Source organism: Sciurus vulgaris, assembly GCF_902686455.1.
Source record: "Sciurus vulgaris genome assembly, chromosome: 13".
In the NCBI taxonomy this organism is placed as follows: domain Eukaryota; kingdom Metazoa; phylum Chordata; class Mammalia; order Rodentia; family Sciuridae; genus Sciurus; species Sciurus vulgaris.
The window spans coordinates 60,307,504-60,332,101 of record NC_136474.1 but is presented as its reverse complement, the minus strand read 5'-3'; the positions used below and the strand labels follow the sequence as shown (position 1 = coordinate 60,332,101).

The 24,598-nt window shown below is 35.5% G+C and overlaps 1 protein-coding gene across 14 annotated transcripts in view; it reads right to left on the bottom strand.

Annotated features, from left to right (window-relative positions):
• Positions 1-24,598, bottom strand: part of DTNA (dystrobrevin alpha) — a 357,757-nt gene that overhangs the window by 236,412 nt on the left and 96,747 nt on the right. For 2 of the 14 annotated variants that reach the window (XM_079108507.1, XM_079108506.1), the window contains exon 1: positions 22,955-23,218. The exons of 2 other annotated variants lie outside the window; for them this stretch is intronic. The gene's annotated coding sequence lies outside the window, so the exon portion shown is untranslated. Of the gene's footprint in view, positions 1-22,954; positions 23,223-23,326; positions 23,444-24,598 lie in introns of those variants that run through there. 10 more of the 14 variants (XM_079108514.1, XM_079108516.1, XM_079108519.1 and 7 more) reach the window with 10 other exon arrangements.

The following is a 24,598-nucleotide window of genomic DNA, read 5'->3' as shown; positions in this document are numbered from 1 at the left end:
ATGACAAATACCTTAGCGTTTTATAGTTATTTTAGGACACTTGAACTCATATTTTAAAAAATTAGTATACATTCAGACAGAAGATGTACCAGGAGATTCCTAAAAGTAGCTAATGCTAGAAGAAATAGAAGCAGCATCGGGAAATCATTCATAATAAAGACATTCAATAGAGAATTTGAAGGAAAATTTTCTTCCGTATTTTGCCCAGATGGAGCACACATCCAAAAGAGAAGCTGGGCTGTGGGTGGAATCTCCATAAACACAGCTGCACTGGCAGAAATCAAGTATGTCATTCTTCCTGGATCCAGGAAGTTGACGTGGAGCACTGTGCTTCATAGAGGCCAAGGGCAAAGAACAGTGGACTGGGTGTTATAAAGAGGATGGAGACAGAGGCCTGAGAGTAATTTTACTGCAAATATTGAAAAGGAATTTTTGTATGATCTGTCCCTCTGTGATCTGTAGGACATATGGATTTTGGTGGACCGAGCTTAATGTGTTGGATAGCCACCTGGACCGTAGCTGGGAAGAGACAACAGGACATCAAGATGCTATGGGAACTTCTCTGGGAAGGGGCTCCTGCAGAGCTAGGAAGAATCTGATCTCCTGGGATGAAAGGAGTTGTGAAGATTTCAGTGGGACAAGGGAAGCAAACACACCATACACAGGTACACTTAGAATGATTGTTAGTTCCCAAACTGTGATAAGTTCTCACCAAATATTCTTGGTCTCAACAGTGAAATTGTTAGTTTGTTTTGACCCATCAAATGAAAAGTTCAAGTCACTTAAATCTCATCTTTCTTGATGTGGTAGATATTTCGAATGAGCAGACTTGTTTCTTTGTTGTTATTGTTTTGATTCAAACTCTGTGCATGCAGATATTGCCCAAGCAGGATTTATGGGGATATTTTCCCCCCTTCTACTAGTGAGGATTTAGTTTTGTACTACTATCATTTTATTCTGGGTTCTCTAGTGACAACAATATATACTTTGAGTCAGTGGGCAGGAGGGAGCCTAGCTGGTAATGTGATTCCAGGATAAAGCAAGTTCACATGGAAGGCGATTCTGGGACTTTGACATCATTAACACACCTCTGACAACTGAGCTTATCAGCTACAATGTTTCCACATTAACGGTGAGACATCCTTGATCAATAAGCAATATCTGGATATGTTATCACCATCTTTCTCCATGTGCAACACCCACAGATCGTATTTGTGTAGTTTATAAGAAAGGATGTCAAGTAGAGCAGACCCCAAAGTCTTAACGAAACCTCAGCTACTTTATAACTTCCTATCATTAGGATCTATTACTTTGTTCTGGGCGGATATTGAACTGATCTGCCCTGATTTTCCCTTCATAAGATCTTGTTGATTACTACCTACATTTAATGTTCTGGTTCTTTGCAACCTGTTGGGTTTCATTCTTCTTATGTACTAAAATTAAACTAGTTTGTAATCCCCAAATATATTTTCTCATTAAAAAAATCTTACAAAAGGAAATTTCCTTTTTTGATGTCAAGGTACCTTCTGAAGCTCCTTAAAATATCAGAGATAAGTGCATTTTGGATGGAAATCTTTTTTTGTGTGTGAAGCATTTCCACTTTAGGGTCTCTCAGATTATTTTTAACAACTGTTAATCCATTCTGTTTTTCATCTACTCCTTTATGGTAGAACAGGGTGACTAAATAGTTTCTTATAGGTCTCAGTTGTAAGGTTCCACAGAACACTTTCCCAAGTGTTAGGGTTCTTTACAAACTCATTAGTTCTCTCTGTGCATCTCAAGTAATAATAACACTGTATATCTGTCTAATGCTTTACAGATTCCAAACTGTTTAGAAGAACTCTATATAAAACAATTCTTCAGAAAAGCAATAACTGCCAGCCTAATCTTTCTAGCTGCTTCCACCTATCACTAGGCTATTTGACAAACTGCAGGAATTTCCTGGTCTTATCAGGTCAAGTCCAGATACTTCATCTTGGCATTCAAGGGCGGTACCACATCCCACCCATCCTTCATGCAGCCAATATGTTCTCCCCATGCAGCTTGAAGAAGACCTCAGCCAGGTAAGTCTCTGAAATTCATGGAACAGTCCTCCCTTCATTCAGTCTTTTCATCATTTCAAACTTTTGCATCTTCTACAAATAGTTCCAGCACTTTCCAGCTTGACTCATGGTCCATCTTTTCCAAGATGTCATTTAATCTCTCCTGTCAATACCCATTTGTTCCCCTAGTGAACTCCTAGGGCCTTTACTTTCTGAACAAACTCTTTTGTTTTTTATAGGTAACTGTACATTTTATAATGTTTTGTTTGTTTATAGAGTTCTCTATTTTATGTATAAATATCTTATCTTCCCAGGAAAATAAGTTCCTTGACGGAAGGGCCATGTCATATGTTTGTACTATTATTCTCTATGGTACCTGATGGGCCATGCATGTCCATCATTTAAAGGGCATGGTCCACTGGAATTAATCCCCCTGTGCCCTGCTGTACTTTCAGCCTGGATGTTATTTATTCAGCTATTAAAGCACTTATCACAGCTATTTCCCACCATATAGTGTGAGATCTGGGTGAGTCACAGTGCTGTGCAATTCATCTGTTTATTTCTCAAAGTAACTAAGATAGCACTGATTTTTTTTTAAACAATACTTGCTAATTAAGTTTCTATTAAATTTCAACTGTACTTAACACATCAGCATTCTCTATACCTCTCTTTTTGGGGAACAAACATTTCCATGGTTAAAAATAATTAGACTTGAAAAAATTGCATTGACACTTGGCATGTGAAAAAAAAGTTTGATGCTTTCCTAATTCATTTATTCAAACATAGTGTTATAGTCTAAATTTATATATAGTCAGTTGTGTTGTCAAACCATCATTATAGAAGAGGCAGTTGCTGTTCAAAAATGCAAAAAATAAATACTAAAAATAGTCAGTAGGCACTTTTTATAGAAATGTTAATGTGTCAATGTGCTCTGCTTTTTCCAGAATAAGATTTTACATCATTGCTAATTTATTGAACTTAGTATCTTCATAAATGAATATATTTGTAACTGGCAAAGGTAAAATGAAAACTATCTTTCCATTGCGACATTCAGGAAAACCTCATGACGTAACTGATTGGTACTAGGTTACCTTCTATTTTTCTTGTTCTCTTGATTTAAATTTGATACTTTTTTTTTTTTTTTTAAACAGGTGGATACTTTTCCCTATCCCCTGGACTCAGCCACGAAAAACTATTCATTAGGCCTTTGAGTAATTTTAATTAAAATTCAGTTCAAATCAATCTCTTGTGCTTAGCAAAAATCATCTGCCATGTTTTCCCCACTTAAAAACTTGAGCTGAAAATATGAACATTTTCCTGTTATAAAAGCGCTGCGTCTGTGTAAAGTTAAAATAGCTTCTGAGGACAATTTTCAACACATTTGGAAGAATTATGGTTTTAAAAATGCAACTTTCAGAAAACAACCCTGATGCCTCATTCAGTAATGTGACTGCATTTCTTGCTACACATAATGCCTGCTCTCTCAGCATGCACTTAATTCCTTGAGCCATTAGCTGACTCCTGGTTTTTGGCCTGGCCCATGGCCAGCCCACAGCACGATGTCTGCCATATAACAAGAGCGCAAAAGTATTGATTGAATTAATGAACGAATTTGAGGACATTTGTATTAGTGCGTTTATTTCTAATACTTGTACTGATTGTAGTTACTGCTTCTAGCCTAGAATGTTCTCCGCAAAGAATAAACTCTTTGAGCTCTGAGAATATCTGGTGAAAACTAGAGATGCAGAAAATTCAGAAAGATAAAAAGTGTCTTTGTGCTAAGCAAAGAAAAAAAGTTGTCATTCATATATGTATATATGAATATATATATATGTATATGTTTTGAAATGACTTCCATCTGCCAGAATAATCCTCAAAAATCCAAGTCTACATTGTAAATGGAGTTCCCTTTGATTTGCTTCTGATACTTATCGCAGTCTCTATATAACCCAAATTGAAGTCCTGAAAAGTCTGCCTGTCTCATTTTCTTTGAGGCTCAGACCCTGGTTCCTGAATTAGAGTTTTCTTCCCTGTTTTGGTAAAGCCTGCATTTTCTGGGCCTTGGTCCTACACCAGTAGGGGTATCATGTTATGTAGCTCTGATGTATTCCATGTGACTTGTGCCCCAGTGGTCCTGTCCACAAGAGCTCTTCCCCAAAGTGTCCTGTCACAGGCCTGAACATACAGCTATGTCTGCTATCCTGTAGCACTTTTCAGAAGAACACTCTTTCATATTTTCAAGAGAGTTTGCTATTACCCACATAACACCAAATGATAGAATTTTTTATCAAACTAATGTGGCTTACTGTAACAATTTTTCAAGGCTATTCCATTGAAGGTAAAACATACTAGTTGAAAATGTAAGCTAAAGGTATAGGCTAGTTCTGATTTCTCTCCCCGCCACACACACATTCCAATTTTATTGAAGTATAATAAACAATAAAATTACATACATACTGCACCATGTGATGTTTTCATATGTATATACTTTGTGACCAGATTAGATGAAGCAAATTAACAGAGGCATCATCTCCCATACTTTTTTTGTGGTAAGAACATTGAACATCTATCCTCTTAGCACTTTCAAGTATGTATTACTGTTAACTACAGTCACCACTCTGTACAACAGATCTTCACAACTTATTTGTCCCGTCTCATTGAAATTTTGTATCCTTTGACCAATATCTCCCCTTTACTCCCCACCCCATCCCCAACCCTTGGCAACTACCATTCTACTCTCAGCTTTTATAAGTTCTGTACATAAGTGAGATTATGCAGTGTTTGTCTTTTTCTGCCTGGCTTATTTTACTTGGAATAATATCCTCCAAGTTCATCCATGTCATTGTTGTGTAGTATTCCATTGTAGATATATATCTATGCATCTCTATTTATTTAAACACACATATACACACACACACACACTACAATTTTGTTATTCATTCATTTTTTTATAGATGTGTAGGTTGATTCCATATCTTAGCTACTATGACTAATCCTGCTAGAAACCTGAGAGTGAGCTAATTCTGATTTCTTTATTAAGAATACAGTGCCAGTTACCACATAATTTAGTTCTTTCCAAAAAATGTTTTCTGCTGAATTTATTAATGTATGTTGTTGTAACATATAATGACCTTGAATAAATCTGGTTTTAACCACTGTGTAATCATTCATACAATAAGAGTAGAAGGTTTTTCAAGGTTAACATCATATTTACCAATATAGGAACAATAGCATCTGAAATTTTCCATAAATACTTGACTTTTTAAAGGATATTTTCATGAAATAGTCTCAAAGTAATCAGTCACTCCAAATATGTATTTTTAACTTAAAAAATTTAAATTATAGGCCAAACACAGCAGCAAGGTGCATCTTGGGTTATAATAAGTAAGATGTATTGCATAGAAATGCCTGTTCTGTGGATTGCCTTCTTCAATGTGTTCAGGAACTTTATCAGTTCTTCTTTTTTGAGTCTTCAAATTACCCATATCCATGAATGTTTTATTTTCATATAAGCATTTAAATGTTTTCAAGTCTGTCTTATTTAAAAATGGTATTAAAAAAAAAAAAGTCCTTTGACTAAGTACTTTTTTGGTTACATCCTTTTTAACTTTTTACACCATTGAGTTTCCAGAATAGCAGTCTTCTGTTAGCTGTGTGCACATCTCTGTCTCCTTTTCACTCTGCAGCCTAATGCAGTCCAGTGCCTTCCCATCGTTCCACTGAACCTACTCCCAACAGGGCCGCCATTGATCTCTAAATTACAGAATTCAGTAGATACTTTTCTGTCCTCACCAATCTTCTTTGTTTCATGAAACACTACTTGCCAATACTTAAAAAATAAATAAATAAAAAGCAAAGTAGCAAACAAGCAAAAAAAAAGCTCTTTTCTTTGTTTCTGTAGAACCCTTCCCTCTTGGTTTCTCTCTCTGTCTAATTCTTCCCAGTGTCATTTGATGATGCAATTCCCTTTCCTCAGTCATCCCTAGGGTCCATTAGCATTCTTCTTAGCCTTCTCTTCCTTTTGGTATATGTGCTTCCTGAGAAAAGTCACTTGTTTTATTACATTAATCATGGGTACACCAAGGACTTTAAACTAAAGTCTCTCCTTTGACATTTCACCACTTCAACTACAGGAAATTTTTTATATAGATATCCCACCAAAGTGTCCAACCTGAAATATCCAAAGCTGCTGAATTCATTGTGTTCACCATGTTCATTCTCCCCACAAGTGAATCCTTTCCCACATTTCCTATCACTGAAAATGATTACCAACCACTCTCTTGCCACAGCAAGAATCTGGGAACCATTCTCCATCTCTTTCACTCCTGACCTTTCATAAAATCTCTAAATGATGTCTATTTGTGAAGTATATTTTAGACTCATCCTATTTTTTATTTTACTGCCATTATCATTGTGATTCTCTCAGAACATATTTCTTACTTAGAATTTGTGTTGTTATTTTCTCTTTGCTGTTCTTCCTGGTCTAGGGGATTCCCCGCTAAGAGACCATGGCAATGGTAGTTTTTCTAACATTGAGGTTAGATTGTGCCATTGTCTGCTTATAATTCTTAAATGCTGCAACATAAATTTTAACCTTCTTAACACAGTCTTAAATTCCTTTAATGATACTTTACCCTGTATGATACTTACAATACTTCTTATATGATACATTTTCAGTCTTATTTTATACCACTCATTACAACAGATTTTATGCTCTAGCAAAACTAAACAATTTCAGCTCCCTAAAAACAAAATATTCTCTTACCACCCCAATACTTCTTACATTTATTTCTTCCAGAATATTACTTTGCATTCACATATTAAACTCCATCCCATCTACAACAAGCTCATCAAACTTGTGGTTATCTTTTGAGTTTTGACTCTGCCTCTTTCGCTATCCCTTTCGGGCCTTCCATTGTATCTGTCACATGTGATCATGATGACCTGCCTGTGTGTGTCTCCCCGATGCTCTGTGAATTTCCCCTTGGGTAGAGACAGCATCTACAGAGCTAATCAGAAATCAGTTTCTGGTTAGTGATCAAGGTAGATGGAGAATGAATGAAAAAAGGAATTTTTTAATTTAAAAAATCTCTATTATCAAGGACCATTCATTTGACCAATTCTTTCATGAACGTAAAAAACGCTAACTCAAGATTATGAGTAAATATTTTCTTATGTTTCAACATGACACTAGATTGAAGTTTTATCTTCATCTGCAATGCAAAACCCTTGAAAACAACAAAAGTCCTACCCTTGAGAACACCAAAAAATCTTACTTCCTAACACTGAAAGATTTGATATATGCCTCCAAAAGCAAATGGGCAGAAAGAATAGGGACGAATACTTGAGTCACAGAATTGTGCTTGATCTGCTCCTATTCTTGAAGAATACACTTCCATTTGTCTATTCCATGTTATGTATAGAGAATCATCTGATGCTGTGTTTGAATAAAATAGTGATTTATAGTCACCACTGATTTAAAATGTTTTTTGGACCAACTCTTAGTGCTTCTGTCCCTGAATTTTCCTCACTAAAATGATTTCATGGTGATGTAAACAAATACTTTGAAGTAGGATGAACTCCATAAAATGCAGTACGTGACGGTGCCCAATCATTATATGGGCCAAAAAAATGGTTGGTATTAATTATCAAAAGGCCATAAGATGTACAAGAATAGAACAGGACTGGGATAATCTTTGCCTTTGTGCTCTTGGACAAAGCTAATCTCTCTAGGCCTTTGTTTCTCTTCTATAAAATGAAGAGATTGAACTATTCAGTACATGATATATAAGCCTACTCTCAGCTCTAACATTTGGTGACCCAGGTCAGAGAGGAGCTGGATCCAGTCTAATATTAGAAAATTATATTGCCAAAAAGATGAAGGAGGTATGCAGAGGGAATAATTTGTCATAAAAATGTGCATATTTTAAAAATTTTTAATTAGTGCATCATAGTTCCAGACAATATTGGGGTTCCTTTTGACATAATTATACAAGCATGGAATATCATTTGCTCCGATACTTGTTTTCAAAAGCACTATGAGTATACCATGAAGGCTGACTTATTATAATTGATTTACACATTAAGAACTCTCCCAGCCATGATTAATGTTTGTGGGTATAATGCCTTCATTTAGATTAATTCATACAATGATTCATAATTATAAGGCAAGAGCAAGGTGAACTGGTGGGGGAAATGTTTACAGGTAAGCTGAGCACCACTGAAAACGTCAAGGTGTAATAATGTTTACTGATGAGTGTAAGCACTGCCAAATTAATGACAACAGTTCCTTGTTTATTGCTGTTCAATACAGCTAATCACAGAGGGGCCCAGAAGACTCTCCCTGCTGCTTTTTATTTCTGTAGTGATGAGACACTACAGAGCACGCTTGGAGTTTTCAATGCCACCTCCCTGAAGTTACACACTCCTGTGTCCTTCAAAGATCATGATTCTTCTGAACTTTTTCTTTGCTAAAAGAATGATATGGGTTCTGAAAAAGGAAATGAACTTCTATGAATCAAGATTTATAGAGCTCAACACCTGAGAACAGGATCATGTTACTCTCTAACTGCTAAATTTTCATTACAGATGAATGAACTGGTCTAAAAGGCTAGAAAGGATTTGGACTAGAATAGAATGGTACTGTTTCCTTAGTGCATATGAGATGCACATTGCTAGATAAAGATTTTTAAGCAAAAAAAACTACACCAGTTGCCTCCCCAAAGCCAAGAATTGTTAGGATACAAAGGAGAGAACTGTGATATTTACCTTTTTGAATTTTATATATTTATGAACACATTTTGTATGTTATTTTGTAGAAAATTTATGTGATACAAGTGAATACAAAAAAGGAAGGAAATAATCTCAATAGCTAATAATTTCAAGATAAGTAGGACAAATATTTCCTTCTAAATTATTTTCTTCTATCTACATATCTATATAATTGTAATCAACTGCATGATTTAGCATGCTAGCATTTGTTAATGTTACATTATGACATCTGCATCTCCCCAAATCATCAAAAATTTTTACACATCATTCTTACTATGGACAACATGCTTATCTTATAAGTTCTATCTGGGTTAATATTGCATCAAATCTTCTCAACACCCCTGGATGGCAGTCCTATTATCATCCCAATTTAACACATGAGAATAAGAAGTTAAAGAAGTTAAATGAATATCACACAGTTTATAGGAAGTCATTGGTCTATCTCATGGAAGGATATATACCAAGTTTAAATGTATAATGACCATATAATACTTTACCAAGTTGATTTGCCATTGATTTCTAACAATTTTCTTTTCAGTTGTGTATTATAATTCATGAAGTTTCACATGCCTTCTCCCTCATCCCTTTGGCCTATTCATTTTATAAGCATACCTCAAAACACATTGGCTATGTTTTGGCACAAGAGACAAGTGACCACTCCCCATGCCCCAAAATAGTGCTCTGCAATTTATCACAACAGTAAGGGATGCTTGATCACCCTTTCTGTCTCAATATATTATTTAAGACAACTTATGAGAAACATCTGAGACATGTCTTGGAAAGAGTTCAGGATTATAAATTAGGAGACCTGGGTTTCAGACTCCCATTTAGATGGATTTGTTCTTATCTTGGACAATCACTTCATGACTCCAAATTTGCTCTCCTCACATGTCAGGAGATTTCTATGAAGGAAGAAGCAGCTCCTGTAAGTGATGGTTTGTCTGACTCATCCCAGTTCTTATAAAGCCAGCCTCACAGACACAGTCCTCCTTGGCCTATACAATTCTCCTCACGTACTTGACTAATGGCCTTGGTTTCAAGAATAGGACAAAGTGATGACATAAACACTTGGTAATCAAGCATGACCTTTTTGCTTAACTGTTCTGCCTAAAGTCCTCAGATGCAAACTCTAACAAAGTTAAAACTCAAATAATATAAACTGTGACTTGATAACAATATATATATAGGTATGGGCAAAAATAAAGGGGGAGTGGTAGAAGGATATCATTAAATTCTTTAGGGAAATCATGGTTTCAAAATGTCCCTAAGAATTGTTACTATTTTCATGTGTTAATTATTCTCAATAGACTTGCTAGTTATTTCTGATGGTTTAAAGTTTCACAACCTATATTCAAAATGGAATCATTGATTATTTAAAAATACAAGACCAAAAACCCCTAAAAATACAAGACTGTGCAAAGTAATGGTAATTCCACAAGCATGTTCTCTGTTCAAGAACAAGCAACCATAGACCACTAAGCAATTATGAACTGAGTCAGAGATCACAAGAGAGTAAAAAAGGAAAGAATTCTGCCCTCATAAGTGTTATGAAAGAGGAAACAAAAGGGACTTCACATGGTGTGATCTAAAACAAATTTTGAAAACAATAATTATAAAAAGCACCAAAAATTAGATCATTAATAACAACTTAGCATTCAACTTAGCTCCAAGAATTGAGGCAGTCAAAATAAAAGTGGGAATTGATGTATTACATAGTTTTCCTCGTCCAATAAAGAAAGCTTAGAAGCTAATCCTAAAAGATAAACTTTTTTCTGGAACAAATCCTAAAGAGCTGTGTGGCATAGCTCCTTGTTCTGAAGACGTCAAGTAGCACTTAGCATGACATTCCTGCAGTTATTCAAGCCATTCTTTCTTTATTTTCCCAAAGAGTCATGTATTATGTAAACTGTAACAGAAATCAAGGGTACAACAATAAGTGGCTACTCAGTAATGACCTTACAGAAATATGTGGTGGTTACTAGAAGAGTGAACCAAAGAGCTGTGGCATGTAATGTCTGACAACACTTAGGGAAGGTGGGTTGACCATAATCTTAGTACAGTCAGCTCAAGGTTACATTTGTTGACAGTTACTAGAAGTGCTGATATTCGATGTGGCTAACTGAAGAAGATCTATATATTTAAAGAGTAGGCAAGATGGCAGCAGAGTTGACATTGTCATGGAAGATCATTCCAATATACAAAGGAATAAACCAACTCTACTCTCAAAAAGAGAGAGGGAATTCTGAATCTCCTCTCTTGGTATGTTAAGTTCCACAAAGCATAGAAGGAACAATTTGGGCCTAGTAATTTTTATGGGTAGTGTCCCCATTTCATTGCCTGAATCTATGATCTTAGGACCAAGAGCCTTTTGTTAAATATCTGAATATTTAAGAAGAAAGACATACTGTGGATACTCCAGAGTGTTAAATGTTCTGAGTATATGAACAAACTGATTAAATTGGATTGGTTACTATTTTGTATTTGAATACTAAATATCTTATTAATTCTTTTCCACTGTGAAAGTCTCTTCCTAGATGAAATTAGTAACAGACAGAGCTGCTTATTAAAGTTAGTCCTGATTGTGATAACAAAACCAAGCCATCATAGTTTAATGTGCCTTTTTATAGGACTGGATACATAAGTATTTCTCCAATTCACCCAAATACCAACATAGGACATGGCACAAGCTTGTTTCTACAAGATTTAAAATTTGAATTGAAATTGTTGGAGAAGTGTAATGTTAGTGTAGCTTCATCAGGGATACAGGAAGCTTTCTGAGCTCCTCTTAATGTGTCAGAGCAATTTAAGATTCAAATCATAGGGATTTGGAATCATAGCCACTTCTAGATGAAGCACTGTTGTAATTATCTATTTTGAATTTCACATTAAACAGACTACCTGGACAAAAGTCCTCCTTGAGTATCAGAATGTTACCTCTTTTGTTTTTCTTCTAGGTGATCTATCAATTCTGTATCTTCCAATCTACTGATGCTGGATAAGGTGGATTGTGTAAGTGCATTATAAAAACAAAGTACCAAAATGTCCAGGAAAACCTAAAACTTGGAGTGTTTATGGAAGACTGGCACAAAATGCCAAGGGGTCATAGAAGAGATGGGAGGCACCTTGCAGGAATAATACCATGATGCTATAGGTGCTTGTTATGTTGACATAGTTTTCCTCTCTCTCCTAATAGGAATTCATAAGTGAAAGAGCTGGGAAAATGAAGAAATACAATTTATTTTTATGTAAGCTTTTCTGAGGTAAATGTCCATTTTGGAGCTAGGCTGGGAATATTCAGCTGCATCAAATAGATTCTACAGAATCAAAATTTTAAAAATTATGGGAGTTTCTCTCACTGGTCAAAATCATATTCCAGGTAACTAGACATTATGGAATCAATTAAATCTAATATTTATGAGCAGACTATTGTAGTATTCTCTCTCTTCTGCCTCCATTCTTTGCTTCTTTAAAATCATCATCCAGAATGGTCAATTTATCTAATTCATTCTTGTGACTTCTACTTTAAGTGATCTTTGCTACCTGCTGTGCTTCTCAATCAAAAGGGATTTGTAATTACAAATCTGAAAACATCAACAGTATGTCCAGAATGAGAAGCTCTTGGATAAAATGGAGCACCTTCCTGGAAATTTGGAAAAAAAATACTTTTATGCTGAATGAAACGAAGATTTATTAATGAAGCAAAATGTAAATACATGAGAATTCAAAGAAAGCAAGAAAGATGGAAGGTCATTTTGATCACTGGCACTGGGCTCTCCCATGAATAGATAGTGATTCTAATTAGGCTTTGCTTCCTCTGGGAAGGGTCTCCGAGCACCAACCCTCTAAGGAATAGAGAGCAAACCCCTTAGAATGATATAAAAGAACTTTCACTTGTGACTACCTGTTTACTTCTCCAGATTTATCCCCTTTCACTTTAACTTCACCCTTCACCCTCCAGTGAAGTTTCATCTTTGCTCTTGCTAGACCTTCAATTCTGAATGCTCTTCCCATCTTACATTGTCTAGGTAACATCTACTCATCTGTTAAATCCAACAGTGCACCACTCAAAGGCAGGGCTTTGATACTGCAGACTATTTAGGATGTCAAACGTAGAATCTAACTCCCAGATTAGGATTGTTATACTCTTATATGCAGGTTATTATTAATCATGCAATTTTGACATGAGTCTTTGTTATGAAATGATTATTAAAAAAAATAGGCACACAGCACATTTCTCCTTTTTGGTGATGAAATTTTTTTGTTGTGGAATAATGAAAGAACATAGTAAATTAAATCTGATTTCATTTTATTTTTTTGGTTTGAAAATTATGCCATTTTGTGAACTAGGAAATCTAGATAGATTTTACAATACCAAGATTTAAATTGATGATGTAGAAGTTACAGCTACATCAAGCAGCTTTCTAAAGAATTCGTTTAAAAAAATGAGAGCCCTCCAGTGGCCAAAACCTATATATCCAAAAACCCAGTTATTTACTCTATATTTTTCTCCCCCAAAGAACTTATAAAACAATCTTCCTTTCATAAACATGTCTGATTTCACTTTCTTATATCACTATAATATTACATAATCACTTTTAGCACTATGGGGAGAATAGATATTTATTTAAATCTCTCAAATAAACTACAGACAATAGCAGCCCAAATCATCCATTTATGAATGGATGATTTTGAGCAGTCCCTAGATTTAACCAAATAAGGGTGATTCTAAATCTTGTCCAGATATGAATAATGGAATTCCTTCCGCTGTAGCCATTGAGGAAAATGCTGCTGTATATCAAAAGCACTCAAGATGTAGCAAAAACACAGCCAACACCAGCTGCGTCTGCTACTTCTGTGTTTCCTTTGAGCCCAGTTGTATTTTAATGCATATATTCCTAGACTTGTAAAAGCATACTGAGTGTGTGTGTGTCTAAGTTATGATTTTGATGGTTTGCTTAAAAAAATGCACTGGCTTCTCTTCTAGCAAATGCATATCTAACTAAGCCAGGCAGCAGCTCTTTCTTTTGCTTCATCCCTTGTCATCAGATTACCAAGAATTGTTTGGCAAAAAGCCTGGAGCAATGTCTCTGCCTTGAAATTTGTCAAGCTCTAAAATTTACCCTAAAGGCTGCAACACTGACTAGTGAGGGCATTTTTTATTTGCTTTGCTTTGATTAAATTCTCATATTACCTTATTAGACAATACAGCTTATTTTTAAAAATAACTCTCATACACACTTGTATATTTGGGTCTGTACATTTAATGTTCAAAATAGCATTAAGATTCTGGTTTACAAATTTAAATTAGTATATTTCATAATTATAACTCTAAGTCTTCAAAGACCACTCCCTGCAAGCCCACTTTTACTTATTTTAAATAGTTTACAACAACAGAGGAGAAATGTCAGGGGGAAAAAAAACCAGAAACTATGCCCTATAATTTAATTTCTTACCAGAATTTTTTTGTTTTCTCAATGTTATAGATGGAAAGGAAATGTTCATTTTTCCTTTTGTATATTAATGTTTGCAGACTTGCTACTTCAATGTAACTGAGTTTTTAAATATAAAAATGTTCAGTTATTATCTGTGAATGACCTTCAAGAAATTCTACCAACTGTAAGAAATGTTATGGGTAATTTTCACAAAGCATAGTCCCAGGGAGTAAGTTATTGCCTTAAGACAAAAGCAGGCATTTCTGGAAGCTACATTGTGTCTTTGAGGCCACTGGGGTACCATATAGGAAGCTAAAGCAATAATTTAGCCTTGTGCAATGAAAAATACAATGTAACTTGCATGCCAGGACCCTCTGCCTCATTAAGTTAAAAGCTTCCCTCATGTCATTTAAAAGGAGATATTATAACACTGCAAATCTAAGTAGCTTTGATTTACATTTTGGTGTTTGGCAAATGGTTACACAGGACTTTCTCTAGCATTCCAAATGATATATGTGGTAGTCGGTTAGGAAGATCACAGGTTCAAGGCCAGCCTCAGCAATTTAGCAAGACTCTGTCTCATAAGTTTAGAAAGTTTAAAAAGGGGTGGGGTTTTAGCTTAGTGGCAGGTGCCCTGAATTCAATCCTCAAAAGAAAACGTGGCTGTAATTGATTTTAGAATTGAACAGACAAGAAATAGAATATTGCTGTGTGACTTTCAAAGAGTTGCGGAAGAGCAGCCCGCAGCGCTCAAGTGATCTTCAGATCCTCCAAAAATGAAATTTCAGAGGTATTACTGACATCATTACACATTCTGAATCTTATAACCCAAGGAAAAATATGAAAAGAATATGAGGAAAAATGTATTCTAAAATTTTTGCTACCCTAAATTTTGATTGAATGCCTTCTTCTATGGTCTAGAAAGAAAGTGTATTTCACAAATCACTTTTTTAGTATTAATTTGTCTCCTGTTCTAAAATATGGGGAGAGGAACTGAAATTGCTAATGAATGAAAAACAGAATGGGTAACCAGAGTGGGTAAGAACACTGTTACCCTGTTCTAAACCATGTAACATGCCCTGTTACCTAAAGCACCCAAACATCCACTAGTAAAAATCATACCTAGGACTTTTTTTGAATGAAGGTGTTGCTGGTGGATAATTTGTTGTTGTTGATCTATTACTCTTCTTTTGCACAGGAAAATTTCCAAGGGGGTACTTTTTGTAGAAGATTTTAAAAACCCAACAAATTTCTTTTTCTCCATTTAGGTTTTACAATTTCTGACCTTAAAAAAATGGGAAAAATATCAAGAAACAGACCTTGAAGTTAAATGATGACCTTTCTCTTCACAAGGCCTTCATAAAGAAATGACAATCAAAACTGATACGTTAGTAATGTGTGATCATATCATAAAACTGAATGACAGCTTTAGAATTTCCAACAAAATGATTAAAATAGGGCAAACTGCTTTTGAGTTCTGAGTTCTGAAAAATACAGCCAATGTCCTTATTTGTGGTGTATCACAAATTATGTATATGCCCGCATAGTGTTAAATATTATTGGATACTTTGTCCACTTTAAATTTCTGTTGGTGTTCCAAATCAGTGTCTTTTATCAAGAAAATGAAAACTAATGACCAAATAGTGAAGATATTTGTGAAAATCCTTTAAAATTCTAAACTTTATATTATAAAACTATTATATGAGCTACAATATTTTCACACTATAATTTATTAATACAACAAACTAGGAGTAGTTAAACAAGAATTTACCAAAGTGTGTGATGTGATGTCGAAATGGGATCCCCACCCCGTCTCTCTTTCTAAGTTCCAAGTCAAATAAGCTTGGGAAGCATTGGATTAAAGTCAAACATGTCTCTTTACTGTACTGCTTTTATAAACACTTAATGCTAATGGTGACCTAAATCTCTAAAAAGGGGATATAGTATTCACTTTATGCACATCCTTAAACCTAACCCCCACCATCACATAGCATTTCCTTGAATTATGGCTCTTAAGAGCACAAATTAGATTTGCTGACTTAAATTGTGATCCAAAGGACCTTAAAATATTGGCTTAAAATTTTTAAACTTTTAAGTGCCTCATTAATTCTTGAATTTTTGAGTTTTATCTTGTTAATGCTTGAAACTGAATGTTAAGCAAAAGGTAGAGCATCAGTAAATACAGATGCTATTCAAGACCATCTACGCATGTCTAATGTGTAGTCTATATTTAACATTCCTCCATGCCTTTTTCCCTAAGCCTGATCCTTTTTGGTTTTAGTCTGTTACTGCAAATGAGCATACTTTCTCTCCACACTGTAGGAATTGCTCTATTGGAGGCTCCTTTGACTTCTCAGCACTGTGGGCAAGACTCCATGAATGACTAAAGGGAGGATAGGTAAAATCCCAGCATTCCATGACACACCAGAAGCTGTGACTGAAAAGGTCACAGACACTGCGGAAAAGCAAAGATTTAGAGAGCTAAAAATTTTCAGTGAAGATGAGAGCCAAAAGATGTAAAGGGCAAACGATATGAGCATTACACTTCAGGTCGTCTGTGTCCATATCCCCAAGCATGGACCTGTTCACAGTGTGTAAGACTGTGGGGCTAGATGTTGGGAATTTAGGATTGCTCACCATCTGTTAGTGTAGAGAGTCAGCACAGCTATTCATAAATATTCCAGGCAAATTTCTTTCCAGGCATGCAGTAGGATTGTGCTTTACACACTAATGAAGTTAGGTACGGCCACATCACCTGCTATGGCCAAGGGAATATGAACTTAAGAAAATGTGGAGAAAGCCTTTTAGTCAACCAGTGAAGTTTGCTAAACTGCATGAGTGAAGAGAAAACCTTGGTTTTCATACTGCACTGACATTGCGGTTGTTTGATGCCCCATGACAAACCACACTTAGTATAGTTGAAACACTTTCTATATCCACATCTTAGATTTATCATAGGCAGTAAAATAAGAATATATGTCTCCTGCCTACATTGGATTGACCTTACAATTGTTACACTTACCCAAGGTGTTAAAAAAAAAAAAACATATCTTGGTGAGTAAATATGTTTTATAAAAGTGTACTAACAAATAATCTGAGGCTTATAAATTTATTTGCATTAGAAGATCAATTTTATTCAAAATTAATCTACATCCTTTAATAAAACTAGAGGAAGCATCTGTATCCCTGAACTGTGATTAATTAGATGAATTTCTTGGTTCAACATCATCCACAAAATGTGACCTATCACATTTTATAGGAATGGGTACAAAAAGTAATATGAGGCTAAAAAGGAAAAATAAGAAGGATAACTCTATTGCTCTTTCTAAAATATGCAGAAGTTTACAAAGCTTTCATGACTCAGGGTGCTTCTGAGTCATCCTTACAGCATATTTATTTTGCAAAAATGCAAAGTTCAGATTTATTTATACAAATAAATGTACTTCTATTTTACATTAAGAATACAACACAGTATGTGACAAATATACATTCTATTTCCCTTTTTTCTTTTTAGACATTGTTCAGTTTCCTTTAAGTTATTCTGTAATTAAAGTATTTGCTAAACATGGGGGGTTTTTAAGCATTAAGATAATGCCAAGATAATAATACCTATTACTTGGTTTTCTGAGAGGAAAATACTAATTGTTGAGAAAGGCAAAATGATATTTTAAAAAAACAATACCTGAGATTCTCACTAAAACATAAAAAGTAAGTGAAAGAATCTATAACAAAATGTGTTAATCAAGCCCATTTTTCAAACTTGATATCTTTCAATTTAAATGTCCAGCAAAGGGGGCGAATATGTAATTTCACTACCTAGTAAAGCACAAGACAAGACCTTGAATAACTGAAGTAATGAGTCAAATTAGTTTGGCTACTTGGAAGTTATGATGTAATTGCCAGTATTTAAGAATGAGTCTTAGTCAATTTTATAGACGAGACAAAAAATAAAAGGTCAACATCATATTTTCATATTTTGTGATGGAAAATTCTGGCTTCACGTTTAAACATCAGCTTTGAACATTTCTCTACAAAAAAAATTTTAAAGATTTTTTTTGGCTCCATCCATATTAGAGCTTTTCTCTTTATGCAGATAGGAGAGTTCTATATAAGAAATAATATAAGCTAGTATTAAATTTTTCTAAATTTCAGAAGTGGGCATAACAAAGGCACACTATAAAAACATGATGAAAAATTTATAAGTGGTCCAAAATTATAAAATTAATTAAACATCCTTATAATAAATTAGCTATTTATTCTACTTCTTTTGATTCCCACAAACTGTATTCAATTTTTAACTAATAACGCATTTTTTTCTTGGTTTAACATATGCTGACAGCAAAACAAGATCTCAGTTACACTTTCAGGTCTTAACATTTTTAAGAGAAAATCTCAACCAGCCTTCAGATTGAGGGTCACAAGGTCATATTACATAAACAATCAGCTGTTTTCCTTCTAGCACCACACTGATATGAAAACAATCCACTGTTTTCTGATGGCTAAGATTTAGGTTGTGTGTAGTGAAGTAATTTAATTTAGTTGTGTCCCATGGACTCTTTCCTGTTGTGCTAGCCAACATTCTGAACACGATTTGTTGAAATATGTCAGCTTCCCCAGTCTATGCCTTTTGATTAAGAATCTCTCTGTTAATATACAGTTGATTCACCAAACTTAAACTTTTACTGTTTCTCTTGTCATAAGTTTGCCTCATTTGGCAATAACAAAAAAGAAAGAAAATTTTAAAAAGGAAATAAATAGATAATCCCCTCTTCCCAAAATAATGACAACCACCAGACAGACAGTCCTGTTTTTTGTGATTCTACTTGACATACAAAATTTCAAGTTATAAAAAAAAGTCACTAGACAAAGATTCTAAGGTCAAAAGAGTAATGGTTTTTTAGGACGAAAAAGAGTACAGTGAAAGAAAGAAAGAGGAATTGTTGAGGGAAAAATTTTTCAGAGTAATTGCTTGTTAATTCCTTAATCATATAGTAAGTGGTTTCCATGTGTCAATTACTGAGCATACAGAAATGAGTAAGACACAATTCATGTCATTAGAGGCACCCAGAATAGCAGGTGAACTATACAATTAAGAAAAGTACAGTGAAGGTGACTTACCAGGTCAACCTTGAAGGAGAAGTAGGATCTGCCCACAAAGGAGAGGAGTGATAGGCATTCTGGGAAAAATGAAATTAGTGGGTGGACTAGCACAGAGGTATGAGAACACACAGCATGTTCTGGAGGCAGTAGCTATGTGTGAGTGAAGTATGAAGATAACCATAAAAGGAGTGGAGACCATGTTAGAGAAATGGGTCGAGGCTTTGTGACAGACCTTGGAGGACATACCACGGAGAAGGAGCTTTATTTTGAAGGCTTTGGTGAGCCACTGAAAATTTTTAAGTAATTGTTGGTATCTATGATATTTAGAAGAATCTGTGTCGGGCCCAGTGCAGGAGATGTGTGTTGGGTGGGGTGGCAGCGTGGATGGAACCCAAAGGCACAAAAACAACTGTGAGACTGTGGCAATCCCCACGGGAGATGATGAAGACCTGAAGGAGAGCAATTGCAAAGAGGAAGAAAGGAAGGGATTTATTTAAGTATTTTTTTAAAATGTGGTAATACTAAATATAGGCCAAAAGAAAGCTGGAAAAGTCAAGGTCAATAGCTGAGAGTAACGGTAGTGGGACGGATGAGAGATAAAAGAGATTACCATGGAGAGTGGCTAGCTAGGGACAAACAAGAGTAATGTGAAGTACTGTGGACACCCACATCAAGTTGGAAAACATGAATTTTCAATCAGCATGCATATGCAGCTTCCCCCCAAAAGTCTAAATAAATCAGGTTGCAACAAAAAAAAGAAGACAAATATATCAGAAAAACTATCTGAAATCAACCAAAGATATCAGCAGACTGTCTCTGATTATCTCTAAGATGAAGAGGTTAAAAAAAAAAATGACTATAAAAGTACTAGAATGAACTTCCATCTCTTGTAAGAGTAATCAAATACTTTGGACCAACATATCTACTCAGGTAAGTAAAATTACTTGAAATATAAAAATAGCAAAGAACTAATAAGATGAGAATTTAGAAGATAAAAAATTTAGGAGAAGATCAGAAGTCAAGAGAGGTAAGTTCAATTTTAAAAGTGTTTGCCCTTGGGTATTTGACCATCAGGAAAAAAAAAAAAAAAGACCTGAGAAAAGAGCTTTATTTCTGAGTAGCCTGGTAGGCTCAGGGAGAGGTTGTTGGCCCTCAAGAAGGGACTTTTGCTAAGTAACCTAATTTCACATCCAGTTCCCCAATGGTCATATCTTTCTTCAGGTGAAGGGAACCCAAAATAAACAACTGCAGCACAGATGTTCAGTTTTGCCTCTTAGCACATTTGTGGATCAAGGAGCCTTAGGTGTTGTACTTCCTCTAAGGGGATTCTGGTCTGATATTGCCCCCAGGTGCCTTGTGGGTATAAACCAAGTTCTTCCCTGGAGGAACACGGCACCCTCATAATGTCTCCACTTACTCTTTCAAGCATGCTTTAAGATACATTTCCAGCATATAGTAAAAATATCCAGGTTACCAAGAAAATAAGACACCCGAGTGAGAAATGGCAGGATTGGTAATAATAGAAACAAATCCAATAACACTTGAAATATTATAATCAGCAGACAAATATTATATAACAGCTTACTTCTACTATGTTTAGTACCTTTACTAAAAGTCAAGCTTGACAATTTCATCAGGGAGCTAGAAACTATAAAGGTGACATAATACAGCAGACAACTATTTGCCTCTTTTACTGATTGGCTATATAATTTAAAATTCTTACAGTTTAGAATTTTACACTTGTATTATTATTTTTGACATGATGAAAACGAACCAAAAAAAAAAAAAAAAACCCACTAAAATCCCATTCTGTTAAGGCTAATATACTTGTTTATTTTCATAGTTGAATGAGAAATATATTAGTTAAGTAAAAGCTATGTCTACATGTGCTTGCATGTGTACTCTGTACAGGTGTATACATTACAAACTACTTGAATGCACTTTTCTTCCAGGTGCATTTTTAATGTCAACCATTCAGGACACAGCTGGTAATGCAGTGTCCCCAGGCATCTGATATGACCAGGGAAAATTTACAAAGGTACCAGCCACTAGGGTAATTAGCTGCAAATTTTACAACCTAATGAGTTAATTCTAAGTATTACTAAAGGTTAGCCATGATTTAACAAATACCTAAGCTCTTCAAAGGTTAGGCATTTATACTGAAGTGAAAATATTCCTGTTGGATCTAGAACACTGACTTTAAAACGTACTACAGTGAGCTTCTTCCTTGAGGACAGGTCTCAACTGTTAGAAAAGAACAGCACTGAGGAATGATTTTCCTCAGGGATCTGGAAAGAGGAGGAAGAGAGGAGGGGGAGGGGAGAGTGGGCAGAGAAAGAGAGAAGAGACTAAACCTGAGCTCTGCCAACTTCACATTTTGTTTGGCCTTGTCATATCATTTGGTAGTTGCAAAATCCAAGTGGCTCTATCAAGATAACATCCATGTTTTCATCTCAAAAGGGTAACAGGACATAGTATCCACTCTTACAAAGTTGAGTGAAAAATCCATATTAAGTCATTCATTGTGTGTACCTAGTTGAGTCAACTTAATTCATTTGAATCTGGTCTATTTGATAGTGCAAAAACTGGGTGGGTACATTTAACAACCGTTCAGCCCCACATTCTGTAATAAGAGCGTCAGCACATTTATTTTCCCCATATAAAGTAGAATTTCCAATTCACACCATGTACTCTGTGACTATTATGGACACTATTTATTCAGCAGGAATGTTTTGCAAGTTTGGAAAAGATGTCACTAAGAGCAGAGGGAGCGGTCACTTGACAGAACAAGAAACAAAATCTATACATGGGCAAAACATGAAGAACTCAAGTTTGTCATTCTCTCTTTTAATGAAAAAATGTTTTAAAATCCAGAAACACAGCATGGCAATAGCAAATTAGACGACCCAATCCCTCCTCCTCTTCTCTCAAGCTCTCTATAATCAGAACGCCTCCATTCACTTAGCAAACATCAGCTCTTTTGGAAGGGGAACCTGCTTGGAATTAATGAGGTAACACCAAAAAATAACTTCTATTAATAAATTGTCCTCTTCAGTGGAAATTGCTTGTTTTTTTTCTCAGTTGCTTTTTTAAAAAGATAAAACTTTCTAATAGCTTCTCATGCACTTTTAGACCTCCCTTAAAGATCACCTTCCTTTTTCCCTTTTCCTCCTGAAAAAAAATTTTCATTTTTAAAATTAGGAAGTGTGTTAGTAACATACAAAGGAAACAGAACTCCATTTCACAATAATACAGTTTCATTCAGTGACATAATGAACACAGCAATATTCAGGGTATGGAGTGATAGAGAACTACTGATACTGTAACTCAATAAACATAGGGTGCATAAGGGTTAACAGGAAAAAATCTAAGAAGGGTACTGGCAAAACTGAAGTTACAGACCTGCAATGTAAATTTTAAAACTAAACTCAAGTACTATATTTCATTCTGCTACACAAAATGTACAATACCAACTAACTCCAAAAGATAAGCAAAGTACACACACAACTACAAAATCTGCATGATTGCTTTTTCATTCTCAACAATAAAAATTCAGTAATAACCTTCCCAGAGAAAGGATGCACCTTAAAGCCAATCTTTTTCACTTACCCTAGAGTGCGCACACCACGATCTCTTAGATCCTTTTAATTCCAGTACATCCAGAACTTACATGAATTCTTAGCACATTCACTGGAAGAACAAATTTTAACCAAATTGTTAATTGCCGCAGAGATCATGCCAGAACTCTCTGAAATCCTAGGGAGAGATATGAGTTTAAAATCCAGCTCCTAGATCCTGGTGTGCACTGTGTCTATCTTTAACTTGAAAATGATTTGGTTTCACATTCCACTGAAGTCCCACTGGCAGATGCCTTTGGTAAGCTCACCAATGGCAGGCTTTCAAACGCCCTCTCTCACCCCCGCCCTCCAATGGAGCTTCCGCCTTTTGATCTAATGCTGATTTACTCAGCTGTCTTTTTACCTGTCTCTGCGTGGGTAAAAGGAGATGCCTTCATTGATGGCTATTACGGAAACACTTGGAGGCTGAAGACCAGCCCGAGGACTCACTGTGCTTCCCCTGCCAGCCCCTCCCCCTACTCACTGCCAGAAACCAACTGACTTCCAAACTTGGCTGCCTGAAAAAGAATGTTCTCTGATTGGCATTCCTGGAAGCAGAAAGCAAAGCAGCTCAAGTTTTGTACTGTTACTCAGCACGAATAACTTCCCAGGTGCACACAATACAAACAAGTAACACTTATGCTTTTTGTTTCCTAAATCTGAGGAGAATCCAGCCACATTTGGGAGCATTAACAATATTTTTGTTGTAGGACAGTACCTCAGTTTTAATATCCACATATAATTGCACCCCAAATAGCTATGACTGTAGCTTAAAAAGTAAATTAGCAAAATTCTGGTTACAAGTTGAGGAAGCATTGGTAAATGGGTTGGGATCCATCAGAGAGACAAAGGACCATGCTTCCTGCTTCAAGGTATTCTGGGGGACCAACTTTAATATGGATTTTCTGTGAGGGAAAAACTTGCTTATAGGAATTGTGGGGAAACTGATTTTAAATGACCTACACTTCAAACACAGGAGGAAGAAATGATTCTACCTCCCTGTTGAAACTTCTTAAGACTTTTGGTAAACTTCAGTGAGAACTGGAAAAGTGTGTGTGTGTGTGTGTGTATGTGTGAGAGAGAGAGAGAGAGAGAGAGAGAGAGAGAGAGAGAGAGAGAGAGAGAGAGAGAGAGAGAGAGAGGAGGGAGGGAAGGAGGGGACAGGAATCTAAAAGAAGAGAAACAAATGAATGGAAACTAGGAAAAAGGCACATCTCATCAAATAGTCTGGAAAGGATTAATAATTGGGAGCACCTTTAAATCGCCACTAATAAACCTGTGTTTAACATTTATTTAGTGGTCACTGAGGTCAAAAAGATCTGTAATGGAAGATAATTTACCTCTTTATGTTTATAATAATGAATTTATTGCATGCAATTCAACGGGCCACACAACTTCTTCAAAGGCATGATAAAGGCTTTATAATTTTGGTAATTAAAACACATCACAACCCCAATCATTGCCAACTCTTGGCAACTGTCAGCTGGCTGGGCTCTAGGTGGTGGTGTGGCTGCAGCTGCTCCTTGGGACTTAAAGGGACATCTCAAAAACATTCAATGGCAAATGGTTAACTCCACAAAGAAAGCTGTTTTTGTTTATTTGTTGTTGGTTTTAAATTTTGTTTTTGTTTTTTTTC